General features: G+C 30.2%; 1 pseudogene; it reads left to right on the forward strand.

The window, feature by feature from the left end:
• Window positions 1-1,546: 1,546 nt before the first annotated feature.
• On the forward strand, window positions 1,547-9,729 carry LOC113378448 (annotated as a pseudogene).
• The last annotated feature ends 4,312 nt before the right edge of the window (window positions 9,730-14,041 follow it).

The following is a 14,041-nucleotide window of genomic DNA, read 5'->3' on the forward strand; positions in this document are numbered from 1 at the left end:
AATACAGATTTATAGATAGTTTTATCTACTTTTTAACTATATATTACAATATACAAAAATAAATAAGTATTTTAATAAAATAATGCTAAATATAAAAATAGGTAACCACCAATAACTAGAGACTAAAATTTCAAATTTCACATATTCTTCGAATTTAATTTTGTTCTATAAGTTCTTAAACGTTATATACCAATTTAGAGATAATTTATATTTATATTATATTTATAACAATATGCAATATTATTGTTAATACGTAAATCTTGCAATTAAATATTACACATAAGCAATTTTTGGTTTCATTTTCTTAAATTTGAATTATTTGCTAAAAAATTCGTTAAGACTTTTAAATATCGCTATATATCACTAAAAACATTATTATATTGTGTATGAATCTGTATTTATGGCTTACATAATTTTGGAACAAAATTCACTCAAACTTTGAAATTTAATTTCATCCATTTAGTTCGTCATACTTTTTTGAATTTGTGTTATTTGTCACAAATTTGATTAAACTATAATACATTTTTATTTATCAATACGCTCAATAATAATATAATAAGCTCAATAAATTGTCTATAAATTTTTAGTTTTGTTGAGTTTAGTTGGAATAAAATTATTTATAAAAAAATCGGGAATTAAATAGTATCAGTACGTAAAATTTAAATTTTACACATTTTACTTGCATAATTTTGTTTGAAAAGTTTTAAAACGTTATATACAGATGTGTAGATAATTTTATTAGCTTTCTAATAATATATAATATTAATGTTAGATTTTAATTATTTATAATAATATTAACGTGGATAAAAAAAAATGCAACCGATAAAACTAATACTATAATTCAACATTTGTTTAAAAGACATAATTTGGAAATTTCATCTTTAATGAAAACGAAGACTTTATATTTAAAATAAATAGTTTCTCGGAAAACATTATTATCGTAATATGAAACTAGCTAAATCTCAACTTATACTGATTTACTCGATTAATGTTATTTACACATATCTGGAAATTAATGCATAAATAATAATGCAACTTGCTTAAAATTTCACACTTAGTTTATTCTTAAATATAAATATACACATTTGTAGATAAATCAATTAACTTTCTATTGATATGTAAATTATTCATTAAGCTCAAATATTGAAATCAAATATAAAAAATGCTCCTTTAGCAAATTTGTACCAAATAGAATAAACAGAAATAGTTTCTGACATAATAATATCGATAAACTTATAAATCACCTATAAAGTAATATATAGATTTTTTATTCATCTTGCATTAAAACAAAATGCCACTTACACCTAGATAATTAACAATATTTCAAACTTATTATTTTTAATATATGAATTTGAATTTCGCGCTACAAAACTATCAAGAGAACCCACCTGAAGTTGGCGACACTTTTATTCAACTGTCAAGCGTGCAGTTTTGACAGTTTCTAACAAAACAATGATGCTAAACACAAACGAGCGTCAGGGTTAAATTTAACATAAAAACTATTAAATTTAAACGTAAAAAAGACGTTAAATAACTTATAATAACAATGCCAAGGGTTAAAGAGTATATTACAATTATAAACGCGTGCAGTTTTTGTGTAAAATGTATGTATTTAGTGATTGTTAACAGGTGAACCTAAAACATTTGACACAAGGGTAAAATTGTAAGAATTTTTTTAAAACGCTTTTTTGTCTAAGTGTTATATATTTTATTATACAAGTTGTACGAGGTTTTGTATTAGATATGGCAATGGACCTTTAGTTTGCTAGCACTGCTCGTGCCAAATTTTGGCGCACTTTTATTTGTCACTTGTTGTAATTGTAATATTTTTAATATTATAAATGTATATGTTGCAACAAGTTTAATATAAATGTATGTATTTACTCAATATGGATAATAAAAAAAACAGCAAGTCTAAAAATAAAATTTCTAATTATTTTGTTAAGAATAATACAACAAGCAAAGTTAAACAGAAAGAAGATGATGATAAAAATAATTCTGAGACAAAAGTCAAGAACGTGCTCCAAGAAAGTCCTAAGAAGTCTCCTGATGACTTGTCGAATACAAAAAAGAGAAAGATATCTCCACAAATTCCACTTGATGACAAAAAGCACTTAAAACTTGACATCGAGGATAAAGAAAATTGTTTGCAAGACTTTTTGCTAGACGATGATCTAGATTCATTCTTGTGTGAGGAAGACTGGGCCCCACAAGACACCTTAAACTTATCCACCACCCAACGTTGTATCATTTTACATGTAAATACAACCGGCAACACAAAGTGTATACACCTGCAAAGCACTACAAACCCATCCGATAAAGCATGGTGCACCTTATCGTTCCCCTGGACCCAACTCTCTTTACAACCAGGCGATATAATATCCATAAAAGCCTTAAACGACAACAACAAATGGATCGTAAACGCAACCAACGGTCTATTAGTAACCGATCCTGACTCCCTTATATCTGGTACAAGTGTCGTTGGTGGTTTATTTTGTGCACGCAAAGGAGTCTTGAGTGAAATATACAAAGGCATCGACATCGAGAGCAAAATCATGACCATCGGATCACTCGTGCATGAGCTGTACCAAAGTTGCATACAAAATACTAAAGTTGATGATGAGTTTGTACGTAACGTGTGGAAAGGGATAATGCAAAAAAGTAGTACGATACAGATGTTGTATCGTTCACAACTGACGAGCGAGGAGATTAATGGTGAGATTGATAAGTTTGTGCCAAAGATTGTCGAGGTTATGTCCAAGAAGCCTGTGGAGGTTCTGGATATCGAAGAGAACTTATGGGTGCCTTCGCTTGGTTTAAAAGGTAAAATTGATGTTACGTGTAAAGTTACATTGCACAAACGTGTTCCGTTGGAGTTGAAGACAGGACGTGCTAGTTTTTCCCCGGAGCACAAGGGACAGGTAATTTTGTACGTAATGATGTTGCAGGAACTAGGTGTGGATGTGGATAAAGGTTTGTTGTTGTATTTGCGTGAGGGCGTTGTTAAAGATGTGAAGCCTAGGTGGAACGAACAACGTGATTTGATAATGCTGAGGAACGAGATAAATTTGTATACGAGTCAAAAAAACGTTAGGAACTATATTAAAGATAATTGTGGGCGCTTAACGGATCTGACTCGCTTAAGTATTGATTTGCCTGAACCCATAAATCATCGTGCGTGTGAAACTTGTCCGTATTTAACTTTATGCTCGGCGTATCTACAACCTAAAACTTTACCGGATAAACATAATTTAACACTATTATCACAACCAGCTTTGGAGCATTTAACGCAAAAGCACTTACAATATTTTTTCACCTGGTGTAAACTTTTGTACCTAGAAGACTGCATGGACGAGTCTACAAACAACAATTGTGGACAAAGTCTGTGGAGCATCGTGAACTTACACGTGGTTGTGTCGGTGGTTTAAAAATCGATGTAAAGTCGTCCAGCACGAAGGCTCTTTTTTACATTGTTTTGGGCGGGGTAAACAATACACACAAATATCACTCCGGGTGATTATGTGATAGTAAGCACTCATAAACGCTACAACGTTGCCGCAGGCTTTATACAAACCCTGAGCCCTACCAAAATTTTTATACGATTGTACAAAAACTTGACGAATTTGTATAAAACCAACCAAGAGTTTTGTTTGGACTTATACTCGAGTAATACGCAATTTACATTTAATACGACGAATTTAGGGACTTTGCTTGATGATACGGAACACGCGGGAAACTTAGGCGTTTGATTATCGATCTAGAGGCACCAAAGTACGATACTATTTATCCAGTACCATCAAACAAAAGCTGCTGATACCTTAAAGCACTTAAACACTTTACAACAACGTGCTGTCTTAAAAGTCTTAACCACACAAGACTATTTATTAATCCAAGGTATGCCCGGTACGGGCAAAACCCAAACAGTCGTCGCCCTGATTAAATTGTTGGTATCTTTGGACAAATCTGTGTTGATCACCAGCCACACGCACTCGGCAGTCGACAATGTGTTGGTGAAACTGCACGAGGCCGGTGTGGATTTCCTAAGACTGGGCACAAGTAAACGTATAAACCCCAAAATCCATACCAAAAGCGAAGAGTGTGTAACCTCCAAATGTACTACAGTGGAGCAACTGGTAGAGGTGTACAACTCTGCAAAAGTTATTGGAGTCACTTGCTTAGGCTCGAGTCATCCTGTGCTTGCACAAAAACGTTTCGACTTGTGTATAGTCGATGAAAGCACCCAAGTCTTACAATGTACAATTTTGCGCCCACTTTTCAGCGCTGATAAATTTATCCTTATCGGCGATCCCGAACAATTGCCTCCGGTTGTCCGAAGCAAAGACGCTAAGTCCTTAGGATTCGACAAAAGCCTCTTCGAACAATTATGCACCTCAAACCCCGACAACAAAGTTTTACTTACCATCCAGTATCGTATGAACTCCATCATAACAGCGTTAGCCAATAAATTCACCTACAACGGTTTGCTGAAGTGCGCAAACGAACAAGTCGGCTCCCGGACTATTACGATTAATAAATCTTTGGCTCGGGATGAGTTTTTGAGTGAAAAGTGGTTGTATGATGTGATAAGTGATGATTTGAAGGATTCGGTGAAGTTTGTTGATACTGGTGAGACTTTTACGAAGTGTGGTGAAAGGATTTTGAGTTTCAAAGATGATTTGGAGGAGGCGAATACTGGGGATGATGATAAGGTTGAAACGTGTGCCAATATTTGCGAGGCTAATATTGTTGTGTGTATTGTCAACGCTTTGATAAAGGTTAGTATTAGTAATCCACTAATAAAGGGACTCTACTGACAAGAAACTGAAGAATAAAATAAAAGAGATTCTAACGTCGAACAAACTGAAAAAAAAGATAAATTTATGGGGATCAAAGGGCCATGAGTTTGATGAAAAACAAAATATTATCATTTTTATGGTTTTTGAAATCATTAGATTTTTTATAAAACATAGAAATATCTTTTTCTAATTTACATATTTCTATGTTATCACGTCGCGGTCACCAGTATAGAAATATGTAAATAAAAAAAGATATTTCTATGTTTTATAAAAAATCTATTAAAAATTATGATTTCAAAAACCATAAAAATGCCATGACGTAATATTTTGTTTTTCATCAAAAACTCATGGCCTCTTTGATCCCCACAAATTAATTACTGTTATTAGTTATTATTACTATTTGGTTATTAATTATTATTTGGTTTGCTCGTCCTATTTTTTTCATATATATATCAGTTTCATCGTCAGTAGAGTCCTTTTTTCTTGGTAATTTGGTTTGCTCGTCAGAAGAGTTTCTTTTCTATTTTATTTTAGTTTGCTGGACAGTAGAGTCCTTTTATTTATTTTTTCCTCGTCAGTAGAGTCTTTTTTTCATGTTGTCAATAAATATCGTTCGTCAGTAGAATCCTTTTGTTATTTTTACATCATGAGTAGAGTCCTTTAATTTGCTCGTCGGTAGAGTCAGTAGAGTTTTAGTTTGTTGATACTGGCTTGTCAGTAGAGTTTTCTTTTCCCTTTTCTAATAAATTTTTCGTCAGTGGAGTTCCATTTCCCTTTTTAGTCAGTTTTAGTTTTAGTATAGTTCTTTTATTATTACTGATTTTTATCTTGTCTCGTGGAGTTGTAGTTTTCTCGTCAGTAGTCTTCTTTTAGTTTCTTATTCGGTTTGCTCTTCAGTAATCTTTTTTTTTTTCAAATTTTTCTCTCAGTTTGCTCGTCAGTAGTGTCCTTTTTTTTAATTTTCTATGAAAGTTTGCTCGTCAGAAGAGAGCAGAAGACAATAAGAGTGTTAAAAGAAACTCTACTGACGAGCAAATTGAAAAACATCTGATTGTGAGTGTGGAGCAAAAAATCATTTCTAACAATGAGCAAACTGTGTTACAATATATAAATATAAAAAGGACTCTACTGACAAGCTTATTAAAATATTGGCCTAAAAGTTTAAATGAGAACTCTACTGGCGAGCAAATTAAATAGTAATTTTAAAAATAAGAAAACGTCTCTACTGACGAGTGAAGTGATCACCGATATGAGAAAAGGAAAAAGACGAGCAAATTAAAAATCGATCTAGAAAATAATAAAGGAGTCTACTAAGTATTGACAGCAATATGATTCTCGTCATAATAAACGAAAAAAGAACTGTACTGACGAGCAAATTATTCTTGGAAAAATAGAGGACCCTATTGACGAGCAGAAAGGGACTCTACAACATTATTAATAATCTGAACGTTTTTGCGTGTCAGTTGAGTCTTTTTTTAAATATAGGTGAAATTTTGGTTTGATCGCTAGTAGAGTTCTTACTTTTAAGTCTAATTTTTGGTTGCTCGTTAGTAGAGTCCTTTTTCTACTTCATTTAGGTCGAATGTAAAGTATTTTTTCAGTCAGTAGAGTCCTTTTGTTTTTTTTTTGTTTTTTTTTTCTTTTTGTGTCAAAATATTAGTTTGCTCGTCAGTAGAATCTCTTTTCATTTTCTTTTAAACTGATTGTGAGATAAAAGTCAAAGCAAATAAAAATGAGACTCTACTGACAAGCAAACTAAAACAAAGATAAATAAACTAAAAATGGAACTCTACTGACGAGTTGTAATTTGAGCAATGTAGTATGTAGTATAGTGGGAATTATAAATTAAACAGAAACGAAACGGGACTCTACTGACGAGCTAATAAATATGTTTTAGATAAAATACAATAAAATAGAAAATGATATAAACAATACCCTTCATAATTTATATTTTGCGTCTTTTTTTTAAACCGATTTAATTTCTATTTAAATTAAATTCAACTTGTTTATCAGTAGAGTTCCTTTTTAATCACTCCATACTCGTATCAAAATTGTATACAATTTCTATATTAAATTCAATGGGGTTTGCTTGTCAACAAAGTCCTCATTAAAATCCAGTTTGATCGTCAGTAGAGTCCTTTTTGTGTTTATAATTATAGTTAGCAAAGAAGGGACTCTACTGACGAGCAAACTTAATTATGATGAGGAAAAAGTACTACACTGACAAGTAAATTGGAAAAGAACATTATAAAGGGACTCTACTGTTGCGCAAACTTGAAACGAAAATAAAAATTTCAACCTGAAAATAAAAGAAAATATGTGAATAGGTGCAGGCTTGCCATGTAGTCCGAACCTAACGCAAAGCTTTTCATACGTTTTTACTTAGGCTTGGATATGCATGGTGAGCGTTAAATTGAATATTCATTTGAATAATAGATTATTCAATTAGTTTTATTGCTATAATATTTGTCACATAATTATGATTCAATTTGACTAACTTCTTTATATTGCGTTTGCTCGTCAGTAGAGCCCTCTTTTTCCTTATCATAAATCAGTTTGATTATCAGTAGAATTTTTTATCATCATCATAATTCAGTTTGCTCTGCTCGTCAGTAGAGTTTTTTTTCTCGTTATAATTCAGTTTCCCCGTCAGTAGAGTTTTTTTTTCTCATAGTTAAGTTCTCTCGTCAGTAGAGTTCTCCTTTTCTCATCATAATTCAGTTTGCTCGTCAGTAGACTCAGGTTGATTGTCAGTAGAGTCCCTTTATTCTCGTCATAAATCAGTTTGATCATCAGCATAGTCTTTTTTCCATCATAATTTAGTTTGCTCGTCAGTATTAGAGTCCTTTTTTTAATATTCTAGGTCAAAATTAAAGTTTGCTCGTCAGTAGAGTCCCTTTATGCTTGACATGTCAAACGATTCAGAATGACTATAAAAATACAAAATTAACTAATATTTATTTATAAAGAACTCTATTGATGAACAAATTCAATTTCGTATAGAAGTCATATGCAATTTAGACACAGGTTACATATTTAGACACGAATTACATAAAAAGAACTCTACAAACACTACATATAAAAAACAAACTGAAAAAATCTGGAAAAAATGAACTCTACTGATACGGAAATTAGTTTGAAAAAGTATTCAAATTTTGAGTTGTAAAAGGCTTATTTATTATATTTTAACTAAATAAAAACTTTATATGCTCGTCAGTAGAGTCTCTTTTTCATTCTATTCAGCTTATTTGACATTGTTTACTTTTATTGTTTTTACATTCTCACTATACATTGCTGTTAGTAGAGTCCCTTTTTATTTTCTTTCTCTTTTTTCTCAGTTCGCTTCTCAGTAGAGTCCCTTTTATTCTTCCTTTTTGTCTAAATTTCAGTTTGCTCGTCAGTAGAGTTCTTTTTAATTTTCTTTCTGTTTTTGTTATTTTTTCTTTGCGTTGTTTGTCAGTAGCATCCTTTTTAATTTTCTTTCTTTTTTTCTAGTTTGCTTGTCAGTAGTGTGCTTTTTAATTTTTTTTACCAACGTGATCAACAGTAGTGTCCCTTTGGAATTTTCTTTTCCAGTTTGCTCTTCAGTAGAGTCCCTTTATAATTCTATTTTCCACTATGCTCGTCAGTAGAATCTCATTTTTATTTTCTTTTCCAGTTTGTTCGCATGTAGTCTTTTTTTTATTACTTTCTTAGCTTGCTCGTCAGTAGAGTCCCTTTTTATTATGATTTTGAGATTGCTTGCTAGTAGAGTCCCTTTTTTTCAATTTTCTTTGTCAATTTGCTCGTGAGTGGTCCTTTTTTTGTTTTTTTCTTTTTGTGTCGAAATTTCAGTTTGTTCGTCAGTAGAGTTCCTTTTTATTTTATTTCTCTGTTTGCTCGTCAGTAGAGTCCTTTCATTTCCTTTCATTTTCTTTCTCATTTTGCTCATGAGTAATGTCCTTTTAATTTTTTTTTGTTTTTGTTTTTTTTTATTTTTGCTCGTCAGTACAGTCTCTTTTTCAGTTTGTTTGTCAGTAGAGTCGTTTTTTTAATTTTCTTTCCCAGTTTGCTCGTCAGTAGAGTCTCTATTTTATTTTTTAGCTCGTATAACATTTTTATATGACCAATATCATAGCAATAAAACCGAATAAATACATTGTTTAAAAAAATATATAATTTTACTTTTATAATATTAGGTTGTCAAATATCTCCCTTCCGCTTTTTTGCTCTTGGTTTACAATACAAAAAGGCGGAAGGGAGATATTTGACAACCTAATATATAAAGTAACGCTTACCATGTATACCCAAGCCTAAGTAAAAACGTATGTGAAAGCGTCGTGTTAGGTTCGGAGTACATGGCTAGCATACACCTATTTACATATTTTCTTCTATTTCCAGGTTGGAATAACCCCCGACCAAATCGGCATAATAGCCCCATACCGCAAACAAGTCTCCTTACTCCAAAAAACAGTGCAACAAAACCTCGAAGAATCCACATCCTCTACATCCTCTACATCCTCCCCCTACTCTGTCGAAGTAAACACAGTAGACCAATTCCAAGGCCGAGACAAAGACATCATAATATACTCTTGCACCAAATCGACACCACCAGCTCCCGCACTATCGGAACCTAAAAGAACTACAACCGAAGGCGAAATCTTAAACGATAAGAGAAGACTGACTGTGGCCCTTACAAGGGCCAAGTGTAAATTAATAATGATCGGAGACATGGACACGTTGAGGGATTATAAGCCCTTTAAAGAATTGTGCTCGTTTTTGGATAGGGATAGTGTTGTGAATTTGGGCCAGGAGGATGCGAATTCGATTGGAATAGTGTTTTCGATCGTAGCGATTTTGTTAAGGATTCGGATGTTACTATGTTGTAATGGTAAAGGGTAAAGGATTTAGTTTTTATTAAGGATATGTTTATGTTACTAGAAAATGCTGTTTACCGGACAATTTTACCTCATAAAATAACGTTATCATGGCAACGCTATCTTATTACCAATGTTTGTAAAACAGTATTTATAATATGTTTTGAAATATTTCAACAAATACAATAAATAAATTAGTTATAAATATATACCAAGTTACAAATTTGATATTTGCTTATTATTTATATATAAATATTGTTTTTTCTATCAAAGTGTCAAACCAATTTATATAAATTTAATGTTTATGTGTTTATTTATATAAATATTTGAACCTTTTTGTAGTTGTTTTTAGTTACATAATTATAGCAAGTTACAATATTTAATATTTGTATAATATGTATATTAATATCGTATGCTTGGTAATGTATATTTGAAAATGTCTATCTATTTGCCGTGCGATCAGGCGTATTTTACAGAAAAACAAGTAAGGAGGAATGTTCGATTATACAATTCTTTCTTGCTTTGTTTATATGTAAAATACGCCTGATCGTACGGCAAATAGATAGACATTTTCACATTACAAACAAGCATAAGATAGTGTTCCCATGGCAACGTTATGTTATGAGACCACCTTAGTTTATTTTATGTTTCCCAAGTCATTCTGAATCGTTTGACACTGAATTTGAAATAAGTATTATATATTTTGAAACTAAATTTAAACTTGTTTTATTTGTTTAGTTAGTAAGGAGATATTTATGTTTTTTTTAAAGAGTTTTTTTTATATTTTCCAAGTTATTCTGAATTGTTTGGCACCGATATTGGATAAATGATGTGTGTATGTATTATATATGTGTGTAAATAGATAATAATTATAATAAATTTCACCCAGACAAATAAATAAACTTATTTTTTTTCAGTCCAAAGTATACTACTTTCTAAAGATTTAATTTGTTTCTAAGTAAAGCTCTTCGTTCCTTTTTCTTTAGTTTGCTCGTCAGTAGAGTTCCTTTTTAGTTTGATCGTCAGTACAGTCTTATTTTTTATTTTCTGTCCCGTAGAGACCTTTTTTATTCTCTTTCTTATTTATTATTATTAGAGTCCCTCTTTTATTTTCTTCTTTTTCTTCTCAGTTTGCTCATCAGTAGAGTCCCATTTTCATTCTTTTTCTTTTTATTTCTTTCTTACTTTCTCAACAACTTTTCTTGTTAGTTTGCTCTTCAGTAGAGTCACTTTTCATGTTCTTTTTCTCTCAACAATGATTGGAAAAGGGACTCTACTAACTAGCACATTAAAAATGAAAAAAAGGGGTCTGTACTGACGAGCAATCTGAAAATGAGTTTGAAAAGTACTCTACTGACGAGCAATCTGAAAATGAATTTAAAAGGGACTTTACTGGCCAGCAAATTAAAAATGAATGCAATGCACATTAAAAATGAAAGGAAAAGAGACTGTACTGATAAGCAAAATTAATTTAAATAGAACTCTACTAATGACCAAACCACTGAATCATGATGATAAAAATGATTCTACTGACAAGCAAACTAAAAATGAATTAAAAAAGGACTCTACTGACGAGCAAACTTGATTTTAGGAAACAAATGGACTCTACTAACAAGCAAACTGAAATTAAGAGGAAAAGAGTCTGTACTGACAAGAAAACTAAAGATGAATTTAAAAGAATTATTTTAAGAGCAAACTGAAATTAGGAGTAAAAAGGGACTCTACTGACGATGAAACTGAAAATGAATTTAAAAGGGACTCTACTGAGGAGCAAACTAAAAATGATTTTTAAAAAGGACTCTAATAAGCTCATTTTTAAACCACGGAACTTGAAACAGATTTTTCATAATATAAAATTTAAAACAAATCTCCAACAAATCTTACACAAGTATTAGATTATCTTACTAGCTAACGATGATTGATGATATAAGTAATATTATTAATTTATTTCATGAAAATATTTAGATAATGATATTTACAAGTTGACCGCTAAATTTTTTTATTCATTTTTATACTGCAATCTGTATATTATTATATTAAGCAGAGAATAGCTAATATTAAGCAGATACAAGCTGAAAGAGTATGCTGAAAATTGAGGTTAAGTTTAAGAAAAAATATATATTTTATATACGAATATTAACTTTGGAACTTGCTTTAACTATAAACAAACTATATTTATTCGATTCGTTCAAATATTTATATAAATAAATATTCAACATTATATTTATACAAATTGGTTTGACAATTTGACAGTTGACAATTAAAGGTTAAAGTACATAAATAATATTTATTTAATAATATTGTTTGAATAGTAAATTTATTTCTTACTATAATCATAAAACACAAACAAGAAAAAAAAAACGGCAAAATATTTATATAGTTACATATTTTTAAATATCTCATTCAAATAAAAATTTGTTTTACACTTTGACAGTTGCAAATTGAAAGATAGGTGTCAGAAATGACATGATAATAATTATATATTGGAATTTAATTATATAACAAAATACAAGTAAAAAATAGCTAAGATATTATATACATAATTAAATAGTCCATATATGGTTAAAATAAATGAAATATACTTTCCTTTGAACACAAGACATTTGTTTGACACTTGACATTGACAGTTGCAAATTTAGAGTATAATATTAAATAAATAAACACGAATATTTAATATTGCAACTAGCTATAATTATATAACTAAAAACAAATACAAATTAAGTTTAAATAGTTATATAAATAAACACAAACATTTAATTTATATAAATTAATTTGACACTTTGACAGTTGCAAATTGAAAGTGAAGTAAGGTTTGACACATTGACAGTTGCTAATTTGAAAAGTAATATTTATATAAAATAGCAAAATAATATCAAATTTCTAACTTGATATACATTTATAAAATTAATCTATTTGTTGTATTTGTTAAAATACTTAAAGAACTAGGCTTAAAGAAGTATTATGTAGTAATATTTTGCATAAAGTGGTTTAACAGTTAACTTAATAGAAAAAAGAAGAAAGAAGAAATAATAAAAATACAATAATAATAGGTGACATGAATTTAGATTTAATACCCAACAACAATATAGCAAATAATTATAAAAATACCATAGAATCATCAGGATACAGAATAATAAACAATATAGATAAACAACACGCTACACGAGAGACTCAGAACACACATTCCATAATTGACCATGTTATATCTAACTACAAAAAAAATATAAACATAGAATTAAAAGACACAGAACTATCCGACCACAAAATGCTATCAATATATGTACAAAATACACCAAAAAAAAACCCAAACCCAAAATGCACAAATAACCAGATACAGCATAAGACTAGAAGGACTAGAAAACACAATAGCTTGTAAATTAAACTCTAAAACAGTTAACACACTAGAGGACTTAATTTCAATTATACAAGAAGCAGCACATGAAAAAAAATAAAATCAAAGAAACACTGAGAGCAAGAGAAAATACTTGGATAACAGAAGAAATTACAAAACTAATGAAATATAGAAAAAAATTTACATTGATATGAAGAAATGCAATCCGAATGAAAGTAAACAAGTATAATATAATAAAAATAAAATAATAATATAATAAAAAGATATAAAAAAATGATCATCACAAAGCAAAAAGACAGTACTATCTAGAAGAAAAAACAAAAATGTGAAATGATCCTCGGAAATCTGGGGAGCTAATAAACAAATCATTAAGGGGGGGAAATAAAAAAATGAATATAAAGACAGTATTAAAAAAATTAAACATCAAGATAAAAACATATTTCTTACGGAAAAGGAAAACATTGCGGAGTATCTCAATAAGCATTTTGCTGAAATAGGAACAAAAACTACAAGAAAAACTAGATCAATGCAACTACATATCATCAATATCTAGACCAGAAAACAAAAAACAAAATTTTGAATTAATAAATGAAAAAGAAATATTAAAAATGTGGAAAACCTGAAAAACAGCGCGCTGCACCTGGAGAAGATAAAATAACAGCAAGATTATAAAAAAATAATTTATCAAATAGCTCCTCTACTCACTTTTTTAATCAATAACTGCATAAAAAGGGGTACTTTTCCATCGTGCCTCAAAACAGCTACAATAAAACCAATTTTTAAAGCAGGAAAAAAAAACAGATCCAAACAATTACAGACCAATTACAATAACTAATACATTCTCCAAAATATATGAAAAAATAATTAAAGAAAAGACTACTAAATTTGCTCATTCAAAAAATAGATAAAAATCAATATGGTTTCCTCCCTTCATCAAATACTCAAGGTGCCCTAATAGATTTGACTAATACCATCAGTCAGCACCTTGAGGAAAATATGCATTACAGCATGCAATTTTTATTGACCTACAAAAAGCT

The sequence above is a fragment of the Ctenocephalides felis genome, unplaced genomic scaffold (assembly GCF_003426905.1).
Source record: "Ctenocephalides felis isolate EL2017-DRISC unplaced genomic scaffold, ASM342690v1 CF-g0.4_SCAFFOLD_01886, whole genome shotgun sequence".
Classification (NCBI taxonomy): domain Eukaryota; kingdom Metazoa; phylum Arthropoda; class Insecta; order Siphonaptera; family Pulicidae; genus Ctenocephalides; species Ctenocephalides felis.